Consider the following 21,289-nt stretch of genomic DNA (forward strand, 5'->3'; position numbering starts at 1 on the left):
CTGATTTCATTGTAGAGTTCACGACAGGAGGAGTCGAGGAAGGGGAACCAATGACATGGATGGTATAGATAGACTGATTGTCTAATCAACGGGCAGGAGGAGCTGGGGTCCTGCTACGGACACTAGAAAGAGATACAATAGAGTGTACGGTCCGCCTCCAATTCTCAACAACCAACAACGAGGTAGAGTACGAAGGGGTCCTTTTGGGCATTGACTTGGCTAAAGCAGCAGGTGCCATGTCAGCAATCGTGCATTGCGATTCACAAGTTATGGTTAAGCACATTAACGACAATTATGACGCAAAGGGAGAACGGATGAAGAAATATCTGGGCATGGTCAAAAGTAAGACAGGTGACGGATTTTTAGTCATGTTTATACAGATCCCGTGGAAGAAAATGAGAAAGCAGACCGACTGGCCAAAGTTGCATCTCCGGAGTATGCAGACACCACTAACAAGGTATTATCCTTTGTTCAATATGCCCCTGCCATTGACAAATTGGAAGTGCAGGTTATCCTCTCAGGGACTGACTGGACAACACCCATCATGTCCTACCTCAAAGATCGGACATTGCCTGAAGATCGCAATGCTTCCTGTAGACTAAAGGTGCAATCCATGCGTTTCATAATAATTGTTGATGTCCTTTACAAAAAGGGTTTCTCCCGTCCGTATCTAAGGTGCCTAGTCCCCGACGAAGCAGACTATGTCATGAGAGAAGTACAAGAAGGAATATGTGGGAACTACTCAGGGGCACGTTCATTGGTTTACAAGCTGATACGGGCTGGATACTATTGGCTCACAGTGCAAAAGGACGCCCAGTCCTACGTAAGGGCGTGTGACAAGTGCTAGTGCTTCAGTAATATCATAAGACAACCAACGGAGAAACTTACACCAATAAGCACCCCCTGGCCGTTCACCCAGTGGGGATTGGACATAGTGAAACCTTTCCCTATCGCCATGCGATAGCTCAAGTTCCTCGTTGTAGGGATCGACTACTTCACCAAATTGGTCGAGGCAGAACCACTAGCCACTATCACAGAGAGAAATGTCTAAAGCTTCGTTTGGAAGAGCATCATTTGCTACTTCAGAATCCCTAGGGTTTTCGTCTCTAACAATGGCAAGAAATTTGACAATGACGCGTTCAGGGACTTTTGCCAATAGTTGGGAATCAAGAACCACTACTCCTCTCCCGCTCACCCCTAGGCCAACAGACAGGTCGAAGTCACAAACCGATCCTTACTCAAAATGATCAAGACTCAGCTTGAGGGGGCAAAGGGTGTATGGCCAGATGAGTTACCTAGTGTCCTATAGACATACGGAACAATGGCTCGAACACCTATAAGAGAGACATATTTCTGCCTTGCATATGGACACGAAGCAGTCATCCTGGCTAAAATAGGGCTGACGAGCTATCAAATATCCCATTATGATGGCGAAAGGAATGAAGAAGAAATGCGCCTACAGTTAGACCTCCTTGATGAAGTCAGAGCAACGTCGGAACAAAGGATGGCTCATTATCAAGATCTGATGAAAAAGCACTACAACACCAAGGCAAGGCCTTGTTCAAGTCAAGGACCTAGTCCTAAGAAAAGTAACAACGGCCACTAGAGATCCCTCACAAGATAAGTTGTGCCCCAATTGGGAGGGGACCTACAAGATTATCGATTGCCATAGGAAGGGAACTTGCTACTTGGAAACCCTTGATGGGCAGAGGTTCCATCACCCATGGAACACCGAGCACTTTAGGAAGTACTACCAGTAGTAGTCGGATGCAGCTTATTTTATCGTTTCATTTTTGTTTTTCCATTTATATATCAAAAGTTGAACATCAATGTTAGGATGTTGAATTTCTTTTTGGATCTTTCTATTATAAATATGACTCGGATGAATTATCAAAAATATTGCTCTATTCTCTACTCCCCAAACCACACTAAGTCCTACCTACAGGGTGGACAGACGGATGAAGCGGGATATTGACAATACACATATGACGGAGGCATATTCCCAATCAACCAACAAAGAAAACCAAGTACAAGCAATAGACAATAGATAAAAACCCATGGGGGTAAAATGTTTTACATCAAAGCCCAAAAACCAAAGGGGCATTCACTATTGTCTAAAAAGTAAGATAAAGTATAGTGCTTAGATACAATTTAAAATAAGGGAAGAAGCTAAGACAGGGGAGCATCAGAGATGGTTGGGTTCATGATGTTTGGGCCACCCTCAGCTGACAGGTCCTCAGCTGACGAGATTGCGGAAGCAATGAGGCCCTCAGGGATGGGATGAGCAATAATCACGCCGCCGTCCTTCACCTCTTGCTCAATCGTGTGAATAGAATCGTCAGACTCGTCGTTGATGGAGTCATCTTCTTCAGGAGTCAGTGGCACGGTGTGCGCTATTACGATCTGGGACAAGTCGAGATCAGGATAAGCAGCTCCCACCTGCTTCAAGCAGTCATCGAACATGTCACCATAGTAGGTGCCACACGCATCAAAGAAGGGCTAAGAAACCCGGAACTCCACCATGGCGTCAGCCTTGGCCTTGTCCACTTGCACACAGAGGGCAGCTAGCTCCGTCCGATTAGTCTTCGCTTTTTCAGCCTCCTCCCTTAGACAGGACTCCTCATTTAGCTTGGCTTGAGTGTCCGTCAGTTCCTTGTTGAGTGTACAGACGACCTCCATGTATTGGTCCCGCTCTTTATTCTCAATCTCCTGACGCTTGTGAAACCAACAAATCACGCCCTTGTTGGCCACGCACCTGTCTTGGAGTGCTCTCATACTCACCAACACCTGAAGCAAGACGATCGTCAGGAAAAGAATAGGAAAAAAAATGCATAATATCATAAACGACAAAAACGTACCCTGGACAGGTTATAAAGTTCGGACGCCTCCAAGTCCTCCGAGGTTTGCTCAGCACAAGGGTCCAAGTCCGTCTCCTTGATGACCAAATCGACTATCTTCATGGCATAGTCTTTATGGGTAAGTAACCGACGGATGACACTGGGGGTGATAAGACCCTTCCCCGTCATTAGACCCTTCCTAACTCTGTGGCGAGGAGGCTTAGGGGGTGAAAGGGGACTTCAGCTGCTTATCACCGATGGAGGGGCTGGTCCCTTTCTCAGGTGGACGGTCGTCCTAGCCATCGTTCTTCCTCTTAAGCGTTACTTTAGCAACGGCCTTGGAGGCCAACGTCGAGGCACCACCCAGTTGCTTACACACCACAGCAGACTTTCTCACTAGCACTCTCTATCTGCCTGCTTCCATTTCCGCAAAAAGGGGCAATGGACGTTAGAAAGAAAACAGAGGGTTTGGAATGGATGGTATGTTTAAGACTTACGTCGACGGGAGAAGGCGTGTGGTCATCGAGCTACTGGTGTTGGTTTGGGGCCACCACAAAATGCGTGAATGGTATCAAGGGTGACGAGATCCTTCCACTTCCTTTGTTTGAGAGGAATCTCTAATACACGACGAATGAAAGCATTCTGTTCGTTAGTAATTTGCGGAAGGACCTAGGTTGTAAACAAGAAAAAGAGCATTAGAGGCATAGTATGCCACTCCTTAGGCCTACAAACCGACAGATTGGAAAGATAAAAAACCAACGGCCCACCTGACTTCTTTACAATCCCCCTAGTATTGTCAAAACCATTTGGCATAGTATCCCACTCCTCAGGCCTACAAACCCAATCCATCCCTTAGACGAAGAAACAACGATTTTTTCAATTTCTGTTGGAGTCAGGCATATCTAACACTAGTCTAAGTGACATCTTCCTCTCCAAAAAATGGTAGATGCCCGAGATGAAGAGATATGCTAGGGCTTGTAGCAGTAAAAGAACTCATCAAGGGTAATCCGATGGTTCCCACCACTAGTCTGACCCTAGATCACTTCAGCTCCAATAAATGTTCTCCATGCATTAGGAGCGATCTAGTTGACGGATAAGCCCAAATAATTGGCAAGCTGACGATATAAATCTGTTAATGGCAGCCTCAGCCCTGCGGCGAACATAGCATCGTACATGCCAACGTCCGCAGTCCTTCTAGCATATCACTTCTCAAACTTTCCAAGAAGACAGACTGGAATACTCTCAAGGATTTAGTAACGATCCCGAAGGGTGTTAAAGACCTTACCCAACATTGTCGGGTTAAACTCATTGACCGTCCACATTAGAGGGAGAATAAAAGGCCGAGTGCCTCCATCCACCTGACCTACTGCCTTTACTCTTTCAGACTGGTCCCCCTCATCTTCCTTACTTTCCTCATCTTTCTCATCTCCCTTCTCATGTTCATCTCCCTCATAATTTTCATCCTCTTCCTCATCTTCTTCTTCATCATTAAGGGGAATGGGTAGATGATTCCCTTTCAAGGGACTGACATAAATCTTCCTCGGGCTCATGCCCTGACAGATAGACCTCGTCGTAGCCCGCACCCTTATGGATTGACGACCATTGTTCACTCGTCACTTCTCTATCTGACATCTATCCACCTACACGCGAGGAAGGTTTTCTAAGAGCCTATTTGGCAGGTCTCTAAAGACAAAAGACGACTGACTAAGAAGATAGAAATTAAAAACAAAGAAAAAGGGACTTACAAGAAGAAATGGACAAAGGATTAGAACGATGGTTTCCCCAAAAGGCGACGGGTCATGAGTGACGAGCAGTTTGAATGACAGTGCAATAGCTCTAGGTCTCAAAAGCTCTCAAAAGGAAGAAAAGGAAAATGAGGAGGATCGGAGGAGCTATTTATAGAGCAAGGGGGCCACGATATACGAAGCGACGCCTAAGATTAGAAACAAGGCCAACCAGCTAGTGCCACATGTCACCTAGCATTTTAAGTCAAGACTGCTTAAAGCCATTTAATGACATCTCCTTCGAGAAAAGCTATAATCAATGCTCACAATACTCCACCAAAGGGGGCATTTGATGGGGTATTTTCAACAGAAATAAATTGACTTGTAAGCAGAAGGAAAGGAGAGCGGACGACCTATGCAAAGATCGTCAACTTCACGGAAGGGTGACGAAGGATCCAGCGACAGCTATGATAAGAAGTCACATACCCTCGATAAACCGGATGACACCACTATAGCTGACGGATACATCATGCTCACATACCGACATGAAAAATTTGAAGCGACGGTTAACCATAATACCGATAGGGTGGAAAAGCTTATGGGTCCTACGTTTCCATGCGTGGTCCTCGCGGATACTCATATACGGAAATATCTTACACATCACATACCAAGGCCTTATCATACTCACTTGTCCTTCCCATATGGAAAGACACCCTAGAAATACAGAAACCCTAATACCAAATACCCTTCACAAGGAAAGGTCCTTACTTTTGAGGGATCTCAATTCACTAATCACCACTATATAAGCACCAGACCTCCTCTTTCCTTAGGTACGTAGAAAATCCCTAGCTCTCTCACTATAGAGTTCTTAGAGATTTCTTATTCACTAACTTGACCTTCAGAAGGTTCTTGGCTGGTACCATATCGGTGCCTTCTATTTGGTCCATTTGTTCTTGTTTCACAGGTACCCATTGGAATGCTTTGGAGCCTACAACTCACTGACGATTTCAGCACATCATCAGTTGCTAAGCAAGAAAGTAGGGCATGCAAAGATAGTAAGTGTTGCAGAAGACAAGAAAAAGGAGAAGAAAGAAGAGAAAAAAGATGAGAAGAAAGATGAACCGAAAATATAGTGGCCTCATAGACCCCCCTACACATTCTATGAGATTAGAGACCCCGGTTATGACACAAATGCTTGCTCCACCTTGTAATTTTGTATCAACTGGTGGAAATAACCACAAAGAGGGAGACAGTTTGAACAATTAAAATATACATCTTCTCTGGGTCTTCATGATCAATTTCCATTTAGATAAGATTAAATTTCTTTTAAGTACCCAAAAAAGAAAAACAAAAAAGTCCTCAATGCCTCTTGAGATGATCGTCGTTCTACCACTGGGTTCTTAGTTTTCCTTGATTTCAATCCTATCTCATGGTCCTCAAAGAAGCAGTCTACTATTTCTCGTTCCTTCACTGAGGCTGAATATATAGCATTGGCCACCACTACAGTTGAATTAGCTTGGCTTCGTATTCTTTTTAAAGAACTTCAATTATTCCTTTATAATGTTCCTGTGCTATGGTGTTATAAAGTGTCTACTATTGCACTCTCTGCAAATCCAATTTTTCATTCGCGCACCAAACATATCGCAGTGGATTATCACTATGTCCATGAAAGGTTCTTCGAAAGAATATGTGTGTTCGTTTTGTCTCTGGCAAGGATAACTTGGCTGATGTCTTTACCAAGCCCTTGACTGATGTCTTCACCAAGCCTTTGACTGCCCCTTTATTTCAAGTTGAGCAACGCAAACTCATGGTGATTTCTTCCCCCTTTCATTTAAGGGGGGATGATGAAGATGATAAAGCTAAACGCTCCATTTCATTAAGTTTGAAGACCAAAGGCAGTCAAACGCATCCTCTCATTAAAGCAAATAGCTAATGTATTGGTATTGCTCAAACGGAGTCGTATTGAAGGTTCAAGAATCAGTTGGTATTGACGGGCTTTTCAGTTAGGAAGCTATGATCAACCAATTGCACCTTTCATGGATCTAATTCATACTTTCAAGGGTTCTTTTTATTCAGTTAGGGAGATTTACTTGTATAAATATTTTATCTAGCACTAGAATGTAATTAAGCAAGATCAAAATACAATTTCTCTTTGATATCTCTCTGTCTCTCCATTTTCTTCTCTCTTTGCAATTGTTTGTTGTTCTTCAATCTTGCTAAACACTGTTAGAATTTCTTCAGGTTTTAGGCTCTAGTTTTTGATAAGATATATTATTATTTTTCTTATAATTCAAGGTTATTTTTCTTATATTATTAACTCTTACATAAGAAAAATATTGTACCCATTAAAGGGAGCTTTTTATGAATAAATCTTCTATTGAAATCGCCTCCAGCCAACCTATATGACTAATTTAAAAAAGACTAGGGTACATCTGTTTGGTAAAAACAAAACTGTGTGCGTATGTGTGATGTGTATATCTGTTTGGTAAAGACAAAACTATTTTGTTTAAAATTTTTGGAAGGGTTGGGTTTTTGTTTGAGTTAAATTGATTGATTGGGTTTAATTTTTTTCAGCTTCACTATTTGTAATTTTTGTTGTTGTACTAATTTTTTGGTCTTATTAATTTTCTTTTAAATTTTAGATCTATAATTTTTTTTTACGTCTTTTAAAATGATCAATAATATCATTACAAGTGTAATTTTATTGAATCAAATTGCTAAAATTAGTATATTTATATGGGAAATGTTAATGAATGCCGTAAGGACATTGGTTTTAAAAACTATTTTTAGAAACATTTTATGAAAAAATGATAAAGCAATTAATTTTATTGATACTTTTTTATATTTCCCATGAAAATAGTGTCAAAAATTTTCTATTATGGTTTATTAATAATTATCCTAAAATGATGCCTATTAACCTGACTCTTATTGATCCCCAGCCATAAAAACATCCATAATTCAGTTATCTATTTATTTGTTGTAAACATTATTTTTTGGTGAGAGAATTTTTTGAGTAGACTATAAGTCAGCGGACTATTCAGCTATTTGCTGGTAATATAGACAAGGATTATGGTCTCCGTAGTTTCTTGAAAATGACCATGTCCGCACACTACGTTCACATATGAATGGTCCAACCAGGAAACCTCACACATCAGTGTAGCCACGTATCTCCCTTGTTTGCATTGCTTTTGCTTTTATCTATAAAAATAATTACAATACGAATTGATGGAACGAAATTAAACCAATAACGAATGAGAAATGGACTACTTTTTTCCCCATTTTAGAAATGGACTAGTTAAAGTAGTAATCAGTAAGATGTTTTTCATTTGGAAAGTGAAAGTGCTCTTTATAGTAAAATGAAAATGGAAAGAATAATATTAGAGATACAAACTATTTTACATATAATTTTAAAAACTGCTGATGTGGTGAGTAAATATTGATAAATGAAAAAGTGATATTAATGGTTGGCCTAGATTAAAACCAATAAGAAGTTGATCAACTCAACCTTTTATAAAAATATTGGAAAATAGTTTGTGTCTGTAACATTACTCAAATAGAAATACGAATTGTAATGGAAAGTGAAAAGTTCTCTCTCTCTCTCTCTCTCTCTCTCTCTCTCTCTCTCTCTCTCTCTCTCTCTGGAATAAAAAATCCTCTTACCCACGTGTTCCTTCTTGTTTGATTTGTAAACTATAGTTATTTAATGAGGAAAAAAAAATAACAATATGATAAGTTGTAATTGGTAGAACGTAAAGTAAAATTCTAATGGGTTTCGGTTAGCTTATGTAGTAAAATTTCTAGTCATTGAATAAAAGATTAGGGGTTTGAATCCCATTTACACAAAAAACTAATTGGTATTTTAACCTTGTGATAAAGAACAATCATTATAGAGTAAAAAATATAAATTTTTATTAAAAAAAAATCATAAATTGAAATTCTATGATATTATATATATATATATATGTGTGTGTGTGTGTGTGTGTGTGTGTGTGTGTGTGTGTATAAAAGAAAATACTAAAAATGGAACGGAAGATCTTCATACATTAATTAAGATTAAGTGTGATTTTATTCACAACTCCCCATTTAGTATACTACATTAATTATGTGCTCATAATTTGGTATACGAAAATCTTTTTTTTTTTTAGAGAGTTTGAACCTATAACGTTCGTTCCTGATGATAGCTATTTATTATCAGACCAAGACACCAATAAGTTTTTTTGGTGTAGACGGGAATTGAACTCCAGATCTCTTATACAACCATCAGAGACTTTACCAGTTGAGCTAACTGGAACTCACTGGTATACAGAAATCTAAAAGGAAGAGTGCTCATAATTTCATATTCATGAATTGAATATTAGTTTTTTTTTAATGATATATTGTTTTTGAGAAATTTTACTAAGTCTTATAAATTGATGTATGAATTTTTAAATAATAAGTAAAAAAAGTAATTTTGAAGTTTATATGTTGTATTGTTTAGTTTGATATTAATCACAATTATTGTTACGTTGTTTTATCACATTTAATATAAAAATGATAACAATTTTAAAACTTACATATAGTCAGTAATGATAACACGTAACATTGATAGTGATTATGAAAAAAAGATGTTCCCTACATTTACGTAAACTATGGTCCTCTTTACTTCCAATAGCCCTCACTAATCTTCTAAAGTGGAAATTATTATATAATCCCGGAGTACCATAAATACGTACTTTCTCCTCTCATATGAATGATAGGTCTCACTAATTAAATTAATGTAAAATCCACTATTTATGTGAGAATGGAGAGTATGCATTTATATTATTTCGAAAATAGCTAATAATTTTACCTTCCAAAGAGCCTATAAATGGCAGTAGATAGTACACTCTCCTCCACCTTCAATTTCTGTTTTCTCCCACAAGGTGATTGGCTTTTGGTTCATCCCCACGTACAATCATTTCTAACAAACAAAAACCATGAAGGTATTTGATATACAGTACTCTCTCCACATACAATCATTGCAATTGAATAGATATATATGCTAGGAAAGCACTAGTGAACAGTGATAAACTCAACTTTCTATTGCAAAATATATAATAAAGTATTAGATACAATTTGAAGTCGCCTCATTTGTGATTATTATTATTTTGTTTCTTCAGCAAACTACGGTCATCCAGGTTTCCATGGATGGGCAGAGGAATTTTTTTCGCGTTACGGAAGGTGAAAAGGCCCGCAGAAAAGCCATGAAGATTGCAGTTGGCCTTTCAGGTAACAAAGCGACGTTTATATAATATATTACAAATTTTACAACACTAAAAACACTACTCTTTAACCAGCTAATTATAGTTGTACTAGTACTTAAAAACTGTTTTCCATTTGTTGGTGTATGTGACATTTTCAGGGGTGGAATCATTAGCTTTGAAAGGGCAAAACAGGGACCAAATAGAGGTAAAAGGAGAAATTGATCCTGTTAAACTTGTAGCGTTGCTAAGGAAGAAAGTAGGGCATGCAGACATAGTAAGCGTTGCAGAAGACAAGAAAGAAGAGAAGAAAGAAGAGAAAGAAGATGAGAAGAAAGATGAACCGAAGATACAGTGGCCTCATGGACCCCCCTACGCACTCTTTGAGATTAGAGACCCCAGTTATGACACAAATGTTTGCTCCATCTTGTAATTTTGTATCAAGCGGTGGAAATAACCACAAAGTGGGAGACAATTTGAACAGTTAAAAAATACATCTTCTCCGGGTCTTCATGATAAATTTCCATTTAGATAAGATTAAATTTCTTTTGAGTACCCAAAAAACAAAAAGAATAAGTCCTCAATGCTTCTTGAGCTGATGTAGATGTATTCTAGTATTAAATCAGAACTTGGTTTCAATATAAATCGAGGGTGTGTGTAAGTTTTCCATCCCAATAGGGAACTTGAAATTTATTTTTAGTTGTTTTTTATTTGACAAGAAGGAAAATTTAGATAGTGTTTGCAATGGATATTGGGAGAATGCATTCCAACAAAATAGATTTACAAAATGTATTATGCTTGAATATATTTTCCTGAAAAATTGCGTTTGGTATTATATATGTGTTGAGGTCTAAAAGAGTTATACCACCAAGGCCCAAAAATAACACACTAAGTGCATTCCATGGAAAATAATAAATAAATAAATAAAAGGGTTGAGCTCACAAAAAAAAAAAAAGCGATGGTAAGCCCAAGTCCATTAAAAAATATTTAAAACCCAAGACCCATGAAAAGATAGGCCTTAGGGCCCATGAAACAAAGGGAAGAAGGGAAAAGCCCAGCTTGCCAAGATCAGAAAATCAAAAGGAGTCCAATGGTAAGAATTGGGCCAGGATACCCAGAGATTGCCAAAGGCTCGAGATCCTCGGAACGTGCAACATAGCACAGATAAGATTGAGACAACTCAAGAAGAGCGTCAAGAAACACAAGGAACGAAGAACAAAAACATCCTTCTCAACCACCCAATGATGCAGAAAGGAGCCAGAAGGCTTGGAGAGTAACAATTCATGAACAAGGGGCTGGTACCTTGGGGAACCCAAGAAGAAGAACCATGAAGGGAAGTAGCTAAGAAAACTTTCAACTTGGCAGGAATGAAATCGGCCCATTTTGGAAAATGACAAAAAGAAAGAACAGTCCAAAAAGCTGAGTCTGAAAAGGTAAGGTTTAAAAACCTTAAAAGAAGAGGGATTGGAGGTCAGCTCTTTAAGGATATCCCAGAATGGAAAGACAGCAAGAAGCTTTTGAAGAAAAGGTACCAAAAGAAGAAAATTATGAGCACTAGTGGTACTCCGAAGCCTTAGAATGACACTATAAAAGGGGGAAGCAGTCAACAGTAAAAGGGCATTTAGCAAGAGTGAATCAAAACAGAATCATTGAGAAAACTCTCAAACAAAGTAGTAAAAGAAAGAGAAATATTGTCTGGTATCCTAAAACAGCCACTATAGAATCTACTTGGATTAGAAGGAATTCAAACATTGCAAGTCTTAGAGGCTTAGAGAGCCATCTAAGTCTGTAATTTTTGAGCTCATTTTGGACCTTGTAACATGTCTTAGTGAGCACGTTGTAATTCATAATTATGAAAAGATAACAAGACATCTTACATCATTTTAAGGATTCTTGTCTTTTAGTCTATGTCTTTTCTTTATTACATTGTTCCTTTATTGTTTCTTGCTGTTCAATACATACATGTTTGCTAGTATGTGTGTATTGTAGGATTCTTGCTCTGTGCACCAATTGGTTTGTAATCAGCCCCTTTAGCTGTGATGAACCAAGCCAGTCCCCTAACACTATAACTACAAGGCCTAGGGTCCTTGCTTCTATTTTGGGCCTAGAAATTTTTGTCAAAAAGGACCTCCACATTTTGATGGCTTTACTGGGGACTTGGTAAAGAAGAGGGAAGAAGTAGTCCCTTCACAGAGCATGGCTCCAAGACCAAGGAACAACAAAGGTACCAATGCGCCACCTGCGGCCTCTAAGCCAATAGGAGAAAACGAAGTGACCTCCAGATAGAGGAACGAGGTACCTCTGGTGGAACAGGAGGTCATATCAGGACAGAGGCGTGCAAGACAAGAGCCAGACCCTGTGGCTCGAATGGCGGAAATGTTGAAAGATTTGCAGCAAGAGATTCTCCTCCTCAAAGAGGACAAGACCCAGGAAATCAGGGATAACGTCCCTCTTGTGGTCAACCAAGACAGGCCCCAACCAAAGGGAGGCTTAGCAGTAGGAGGGGGAGCCAACCCCCAATATCTAACGCTAGCAGATGTCAATGCCCTTTTGGAGCAAGAAAGGGAAAAACTCTCGAGGATCCCCAAGCAATTTTCTAGGGATCCCCCATTCCTGCCAGAACTCCTTGGCAAGCCATATCACAAAGTATATGAACCCCCGAAGTTCCATCCTTTTGATGGAAGAAATGGGAGTGTTGTGGAACACGTGAGTAGGTTTATTCACACTATAGGCCCTTGAGCAGGAGACAGAGAGCTGTGCCTAATGGAGTTTGCTAAGTCCCTAGTGGATAGAGCATATACATGGTACACCACCCTGAAGCCTGGGTTCATTAAGACCTGGGATGAAATGATGGAGAGATTCTACGCAAAATATTACCCAGGTGAGGACAAGGTCACCTTCCAAAGCCTTCAGATGCTGAGACAAAGGCTTGGAGAGGATCCTGTTTAGTTCATTAAAAGATTTGAAGATCTTTATCTAAACTGTTATGGAGACCATAAAGAAAAAGAGTTCGTGGAGACCTGCATATCCAACATGCTCTTTGATTACAAGCTCAACCTTGAAAATTTATGTATAACCCAATTTGCTGACATGCTACAAAGAATTAGAAGGACAGCGCAGACTATGAGAACAAAGTGGGTGCCAGTACCCCAGGCCATGACAGCGTCAGTTGGAGAAAAAAGGAAGAGGCTTGGAGGGAAAATGGTCGAGGAACCACCTGTGATCCCATGTACCACAGAGGAATTGAATCATGTCTTGGACAAATGGATCAGAGATGGAATTGTCAGGCCATTTACTATGTCCAGGCCACCAATCAAGGAAGAAAGAAAAAACCCCTTGTTTTGCAGAATTCATAACTATGTCAAGCATTCTACCAAGGACTGTTGGACCCTCTATTGGCTTTTTAACAAGAATTTTAGGGAGGGGACCTTAGAGCTCACTCAAAAGGAACTCGAAGTGCAAAGGAACTCGAAGTGAAAAGGAACCCTCTACCCAACCACAAGGGAAAGAGAGTGGTGGCTGTAGTGATTCATGGGAACCCGGCCGAAGCAAAAAGATTTGAGGGATCCTTCCATCCAGGCATAGTTAGGACCCTTCAAAAGAACCCCGAGTTTAGATCGCTATTCAACTAGTTGGGATTTGGGCTAGAGGCTAGAAGAGTGGCTACCGAGTCCCTCATGAGTATAGCAGTAGATTCAGAAATGAAATGTTTCACAGCAAAATCCCATGCTAGTCGAGCCTACTTGGAGACAACCAATGCAATAACCTTTACTGATGAGGACATGGAGGTTGAGCATAAATAGTGTCCAAGTCAGGAGAGCACTAGTAGATACAGGGGCATCACTTAACCTCATAGCTCTAAGTACCCTAGAGGCCATAGGTTTGATTGGCAGAAGGATCCTAGGGGCTCCCATGGAGATTACAGGATTTAGGGGATCAGCAGAATCAACTGAGGGGTATGTGCAGCTGACCTTAAGGGTAGGCCCAATAGTAGCCTGACCAGATTTCATGTGATCAACTTAGAAGTTTCTTACCATGTGTTGTTGGGGCGCCCATGGCTCCATAAGCACCGCCTTATTCCTTCCACGTACCATCAATGTGTTAAGGGGAGATTGAATAGGAGGCCTATAAGGATCCCTACCAACCATAGCCTTTTCAACCAAGGAGAAGTAAAATTTGTGGAAACAATGTTTTATGATGAGTTGGAAATAGATGATGAAAGCCTCGCATCGGGAACCCCAGGCGCACCTATCCTGGAAGAAGAAGAAGGAGGGGGTACCAATGACCTAAGAAACCTCCTGGAGTGAAAAAGGCAAAAGAGGGAGCCCAGCTCCTCAGGATCCTGGGAATTCATGGTAGTACGAGAACCTAGAGGAAGGTTAATCTATCGTCTATGAAGGTGCGCGGGGCTTGAATGCATCATACAGGAGGGTCCTGGACCACCGGATTGTATGATGGTGCAGTAAGAGATCCTAGAGGACTCAGTCAGGGAAGCACCAATTCAACCAAAGGAAGAATTGAGAAAGGTAAACTTAGGAGCTGAGTTAGGATCCTAGAAGCCTATTTTCATTAGCAGTCAGTTGGCAGCGCAAGAGGAGGAGCAATAAATGGCCTTACTCAAGTAATATGTGGATGTGTTTGCATGTACCTATGATGAGATGCCTGGTCTGGATCCAGGACTGGTGGTCCATTCTCTCAACGTAGACCCAGGAGCCAAGCTAGTAGTTCAGCCAGCTAGGGTCTTCCACACTAATGTAGAAGCTCAGATAACTCAAGAAGTCAAGAAGCTACTAGCAGCAGGTTTTGTCAAGCCCATCCAGCACCCCAAGTGGCTTTTCAACATAGTACTCGTGAAGAAAAAGAATGGCCAAATTCGGTGTTGTGTGGACTTTCATAATCTGAACAAGGCATGTCCAAAAGATGAGTCCCCCTTGCCTAATGTTGACCTCCTAGTAGATTCAGTTGCAGGAAGCTCTATGTTTTCATTTATGGATGGGTATAGTGGGTAAAGCCAAATCTGCATGGCTGCCAAAGATGCAGAGAGGACAGCATTCAGGACTCCAATTGGGAATTTTTATTACCAGGGAACCAATGCGGAGGCCACATACTAGGGAACCATGACAGCTATCTTCCATGATATGATGCATAAGGAAATGGAAGACTATGTAGATGATATTGTGGTAAAATAAAAAACCAGGGCAGGACACCTCCAGATACTTGAACGAGTTTTCAAAAGGTGCACAAAGTACAAATTACACATGAACCCCATGAAATGTGCCTTCGGGGTATCTGCTGGAAAGTTTCTTGGGTTCCTGGTACATCACAGATGTAACACCCCGACCCAATTTTGTAGTTAACCTGTGTTCAAGTGATTAATTATTATCTTGAGTCACTTACTTTCTAAAATTAATATAAGAGTATTTAATAAGCATGTTATTTTATAATACCTTTGAATATGAATTATAAAGATTATAAATAATTTAATGGCTAATTGTATTATGAATATATACTAAGTATGTACAAAATTACATTAAGTGGTTAAGTTATTAGATATATAGTTGTCGGTGTTTAATTAAGTGTATAAAGGTAAGGGTTTATATGCAAAGTTATTTTATTATTTGAGCCTTTTTAGAATATAGAACTATGGGAGGGTGAAAAGTATAAATACTAAAAGTTGAAAAGGTGAGTTATCCTTTCTTTTCTTAGCAATACACGTGAATCACCCAAGATATTTTTTCTTGACTTCTTGGCTGCACCAGAAACTTTCTTGTTCCTTCTTGCTTTGCTTCTTTGCTTTCTTCCTTCTTTGTTCTTATTGGCTGCACATTTATCTCTTCTTTGACTTTCTCAAAGAAAGAAGACTCAAGAAGCTCTCTCTCTCTATTCCCACGAGTCCAATTAAATCAAAAAATTCTCACCTCACTTTTCTCTCTTTTCTCTTAAGGAAAGAGCTAGAAGCTCTCTTGAGTCCACAGGTTCACACACCAAAAGAAAGATAAGTCTCCATCTTATCTCTTCTTTGACTCTTTCAAAGCAACTACAACAATCAGAAACTCTCTCCCTCTTTCATACCCACGAATTAACACCAAAAGAAAGAAAAGCTCTCAACTTTTCTCTCCCTCTCACACCTACGGGTCTAGCAGGAAGGAAAAATGTTTCTTTCAATTCTTCTCAAGCTTTTGTTTTCAATTTAAGCTAGAGTGACTTTAGCTCTATCACTCCAAGAACCATGCTTAGGGTATGGGGAAAATCTAATTCTTTTAGTCTATTTTCCATTTTAAACTTATGTGATGGTTATATGATTTTGTATATGGGTGTGTTGGATTCTAGAGATTGTTGTTTGTCCAAATATGATTTGAATTATTGTTATGCTTGCATGTGCTTCTAGATGATAGACTAATACAAAATCTATTATGGGTAAGTGTTAAATAAGTAAAATAGCTAGATAAACTTTATGAAAGTGCTATTTGAGGTGCTGAAGGTGTAGTTGATTCAGTAATTGAAGCTTGTTGAGAGTTAGTTCATGAACTTGTTAAGAATTGCACTCATTGGTTAACCTATTTGGTTATTATAAATTATGTATTCTTCTAGGGCAGCTATGGATAAAAGGTTTATCGGAGATTATTATATAATATGTCTAGTATGTGTGTATTGAATTTGATAGGAAAATACCACCGTTTGACAATTGTTTGTGAATTTACAAGAAAATGTTGCAAAGCTGTCACTGTGACAGATTCTGTGTTTACACATGGTAAATTATGTATTAAATTGTATGCAGTGAATTTGGATGCTAGGGATATTTCTTATGAAACCTAAGACACATACGGTTCTAATGGAAGTGGTATCACATCCATTGGATCAATATAAAAATAATGGTTTAGTTTCTAAGTTGTATAAAATTCTGTCATGACAGATTTAAGTATGCTATATTGTATGATTTTTAGTAAATTATGGTTTATGCTTTGACTCCAAAATTGATATGATATTTACTAGACATCCAGAGGAGTTTCTCTGTAAAATTTCATGAAATTTGGATGTGAATTGATAACCCATTTGTATTTTATAAGTGGAGTATATGCTGCTGAAATAAAACAGTGAACAGTAAGGGACGTGCCTAACTTTGAGGATTTAATTCTAAAATTACGGTAAATGATTTGAGATATAATTTATTATGCTCATCATTTGGTATTTCTAGATCATAGCTAAATTTTGTGTAACTTGGTTCAATTGTGTAACTTGGTTCAAGGTTTAGTACTCAAAGGTGAGGTCCTAAACCATCCGATTTTTATTTATATAAAGTTGTCTTGTTCAATGGGTTGTATGTAGCCATGTGAGTGTATATGTTTATATGACCGTGCTTAAAGGATTTTATGTTTATGCATGCATTATTGCCCTAAGCTCAAAGCACCTTTTGAAATGAAGTTGGCTTTTCTAGAGATATGAGATTAATGTGAGAATATTGGTTTCTCTACAATTTAGTACATCATATTGTTTGATGAATGTATTTTTGTGTTTGTGGGAACCTCGTTGAGGTGGAGTTATGATTTCCTTGATTTTAAGATATAGGTTTTGAGATGAATGCGTGAGTTTATGATAAGGATTAATTGATAGTAATAAGTTTTGATTTTGGTTTAGGTGTTACCACTACCCAAGTCTAAGCTCCTTCGACTGTAGGCTCTCGGTTCCTCTGCTTTCAAGTAAGGAATAAGTTATATGAGCATTTGGTAAGTCATGAGGTTATTTTAAAGTATATTATGCATTAAAAGGTTTTTGATTAGAGATATGGCATGTAAGCATGTTTCAGACAAAGATATGTTCGTGAGTTCTCGAAACTTTATGTATATGATTTAAGCATATTGACGATGTTACTAATTCCACGAACAACAATGGAAATACTTTTATTATTAAATGTTATCCAAACTATGATTTTCTATATGATGTATAAGTAAGAAATGTTTTTGGTTTATGTTCTCTGATGATCTAAACTCTGCCAGTAGGAGTTTAATTACTAACTCTCCATGGAAAATGTTATATGATTGGCCATTAATGTGGGACTGGCTCTGTTGTACCCGTCCTTGTTGGTTACGGCCAACTTGTGGAGGAAGTCAACCTACCTTCATGGTTGAAAGATATGTATTATGATGTGATCTCGGGAATACCTGGCATTGTGGAGAATGCTGGATGCCTGGCACAATGGTGCTAGAAGCCTCCCAAATAAGTACAGATTTATAAGATATGGACTAACCAATATGTTATGAACAGCTATATTATTTTATTGATCATGAGAGAATGAATTGTTTAAATGCATTATGAAAAGTTAAAAGCTCTCATGAAAAGAAGTTTATGATAAAAAGAAAAGTTGTTCTTTAAAGATAAAAGTTTCTGAAGTTCTGTTGTGCTTTAGAGATAAAAAATCTGATGAAAAGGTTTTAGCGTTATGTAAAGATAAGCTTCTGATGAAAGTACAAGTTTATGTTAAAAAAATTATCAGATATCTGCTCTTTATGAAACGTTAAGTTTTATGACTATAAAAATTATAATATTTTATGAGAAGAAGTTTATAAAGAAAAGTCCTCTTATTTGTTAAAATGTTTCTAGTTTAAGACAAAGTTACCAATTATTTGATTTAAGTTAAAATGATTATTTTTGTAACAAGAATACACACACACACACACACACACACACATACATATACATATATATGTATGTATTTATATGATTTTTAAACAATCAATATTATATTTGGTGACTTTGTAAGAAACAAAAGAAATTCAATCTGAAAGGTTTTGGTAATATTAATTTGATAAGAAAAATGAGAACAATTATTTTCCTACGAAAAGCGTATAAGTTATTATTATAAATAATATAAAATACTATGCATGAAAAGATGTTCTCCTATCTAAACATTTATAAAATGAAATGATTTGATTTACATGCATTCTTATTAATTCTTATGTATCTTACCCTTACTGGGCTATGTAGCTCACCCCTTCCACTCTTTCAGTTAACAGGTTTTATTTTGGAACAGAGGGAGTCTTAGTCGAGTTTTAGAAGGAGCTGATTTTAGTTTTAAAAGTATAGAACCCAAACTAGTAATTTGATGTTTAGTTTTACAGTATTGTGTATTTTAGGATTTAATGAAAGTTGTGTACCTTAAAGTATTAAGAGATGTATTATGTGAAATTCAGAATTTGAGTAATTGGTGGATTATGTTATTCTTTAAAGTACAATGTAGATGCTTTGAATGTCCAGTGAGAGGCTATATCACTTAAGTAAAGAAACAAAGAGGAAAAGAAAGAGGGAAACTTTTTGTAAAACTTAAGTTGGATCTTGTTAATATTAGGTTTAAACTTGATATTAGCATGCCGGTCATGGTCATAAATACGGGTATCGGGTTTGGGTCATGACAACAGAGGCATAAGTGTGGATTAAGCCAAAGCCATGACCATTGCAACAATGAAAAGGCCTACAACCGTAAGAGAGCTCAAAAGTTTCTTGGGGAGGATCTCCTACATCAGGTGGTTTGTACTAGGACTGGCTTTAGCCATAAGTGGTTTATCCAAACTGTTGAAAAAGGGGGCTGAATTCACTTGGAGAACTGAGCAGCAGGAAGCCTTTTAGAGGATCCAGCAGATCATAAATCATCTTCCCACCTTATAAGCACCAGTACAGGAGCGACCTTTGTTGCTATATTTAGCATCAAACTCTCAGGCTATAGGAGCCCTGCTAGCACAGGAAGACAATGATGGGAATGAGCAACCCATTTATTACGTGAGCAGGACACTTAAAGATACGGAAACCAGATACCTTAGGATAGAAAGAGCATGTCTAGTGGTTATCTACGCATCCCAGAGGCTAAAACCATACTTCTTAGCCCATCAAATCCTCTTGGTAACTAAGTCACATCCCATAAAAGCACTCCTTCATCAGCCCCTCTTGACAGGAAGAATAACATAGTGGCTGGTTTTAGTCTCTCAATATGACATAGGCATCAGGACCCCCAAGACTGTCAAAAGCCAAGACATAGCAAATCTGCTAGCCCAGTTCCTAAGGAATGAGGAATGTTCACTAAGTGAGGAGATTCTTGGGGAGGTGGCAGTGGTAGAGCTCCCGAGAAAGAAGTGGACAATGAGGTTTGATGGGTCAACAACGATAACCTCAAATGGACTAGGAATTGTACTAAGTTGTGAAGATGGGGACACCGTACCCTTATCTTTCAAGCTTGGGTTTGCCTATTCGAATAACTCTGCTGAGTACGAGGCATACTTAACTGAGCTGACCGTAGCACTCAACATGGGAGTAAAATGCATGAGGCTTTTAGGAGACTCCAATCTTGTAGTCTCTAAGGTGAAGGGTGATTTTGCATTAAAAGAGCAGAGTTTGGCAGCCTACAGAACTTGGGCGTAAAGGCTAAAGCGGGAATTTCAAACCTTCAGCGTGGAGTATGCCCAGAGGAGTGAGAATATGTTCGTTGATGCACTAACTACCCTGGGATCCCAAATGCCAGTCAAAGGAAGAAACACTCTGATAAGGGTGAGCAGGCAAGAACACTCCATCATAGAGATCCTCAGAAGGATGTTCCTTGAAGAACTAGAGCAGCAAGATTGGAGAAATGAGGTCAAAGAAAAGATAAAAGGGTCAGGACATGGAGGAAGTATCAAGGAACTGAAGGATTACACTTTGATAGAGGGAGAGCTGTACAAGAGGTTGCCCGGAAGGATCCTGTCCAAATGTATCAATGAGAAAGAAGGAAAGCTGAGATTGGAAGAACTATATAGCCAGGTGTGAGGGTCCTTTTTTAAACAGTACCCAGGCCCAAGTAAAAACAAGGATCCCGGACCCTTTACTTGTTGTTTGGTAGACTGGGCTTGGTTCACCGTAGCTAAATGGGGGCTGATTACGAACCAAGTTGTGCAAAAGTCACATAAATCTTCTTAAGGCAAAAATGTGATTCCTCATAAGCAATAAAATATCATTATAAGTATTTTAGTGTCATAAAATAACCCTTTACTCTTAAAAAATAAGTAAAATAAGTATTCATAATATTCATAATGAAAAGGAGATTGAAATAGAGTATTTGAGGATTATCTTTTATTGTGTGAACATTTAAAAGAATTTCTTCAGTTGGTACCCCGAGCGTAATATCGTGGTACCCCGGGCGTGAAGTTGTGGTTCCTAGGGGTACTAGGCCTGTAAGAACCCAGAATACTGATTCTCTGAACTATACAATCTTTCTCCATGTGTATTATGCAATAGAGTTTTATCATTTTTCTTTACCTCTATAAGTCCTGCGTAAGAACACACTATACAATACACATATCTTCAAATAATTGTTAGTTTCTTAGATTAGGATATACATTTTAATACATAGACATATATGTAAATGAATTTCATGAGAATGATTCAGCCACGAGGATCCTGGCTCAAATTCTCACAGACTTAGTGTTTTTGCACAAGACTTGTGGGATTTGAAACTCAAGTCCAAGTGGCTTTGCTTGGGCATTGTCTT

The 21,289-nt window shown here is 38.7% G+C and overlaps 1 long non-coding RNA gene across 1 annotated transcript; it reads left to right on the forward strand.

The window, feature by feature from the left end:
* The first annotated feature begins 15,633 nt into the window (after positions 1-15,633).
* On the forward strand, positions 15,634-19,053 carry LOC142617752 (uncharacterized). The gene is made up of 3 exons (XR_012841040.1): positions 15,634-16,018; positions 17,416-17,504; positions 18,785-19,053. It is a non-coding gene; the product is annotated as an uncharacterized LOC142617752 (long non-coding RNA).
* The last annotated feature ends 2,236 nt before the right edge of the window (positions 19,054-21,289 follow it).

The sequence above is a fragment of the Castanea sativa genome, chromosome 11 (genome assembly GCF_040712315.1).
Source record: "Castanea sativa cultivar Marrone di Chiusa Pesio chromosome 11, ASM4071231v1".
NCBI classification, from domain to species: domain Eukaryota; kingdom Viridiplantae; phylum Streptophyta; class Magnoliopsida; order Fagales; family Fagaceae; genus Castanea; species Castanea sativa.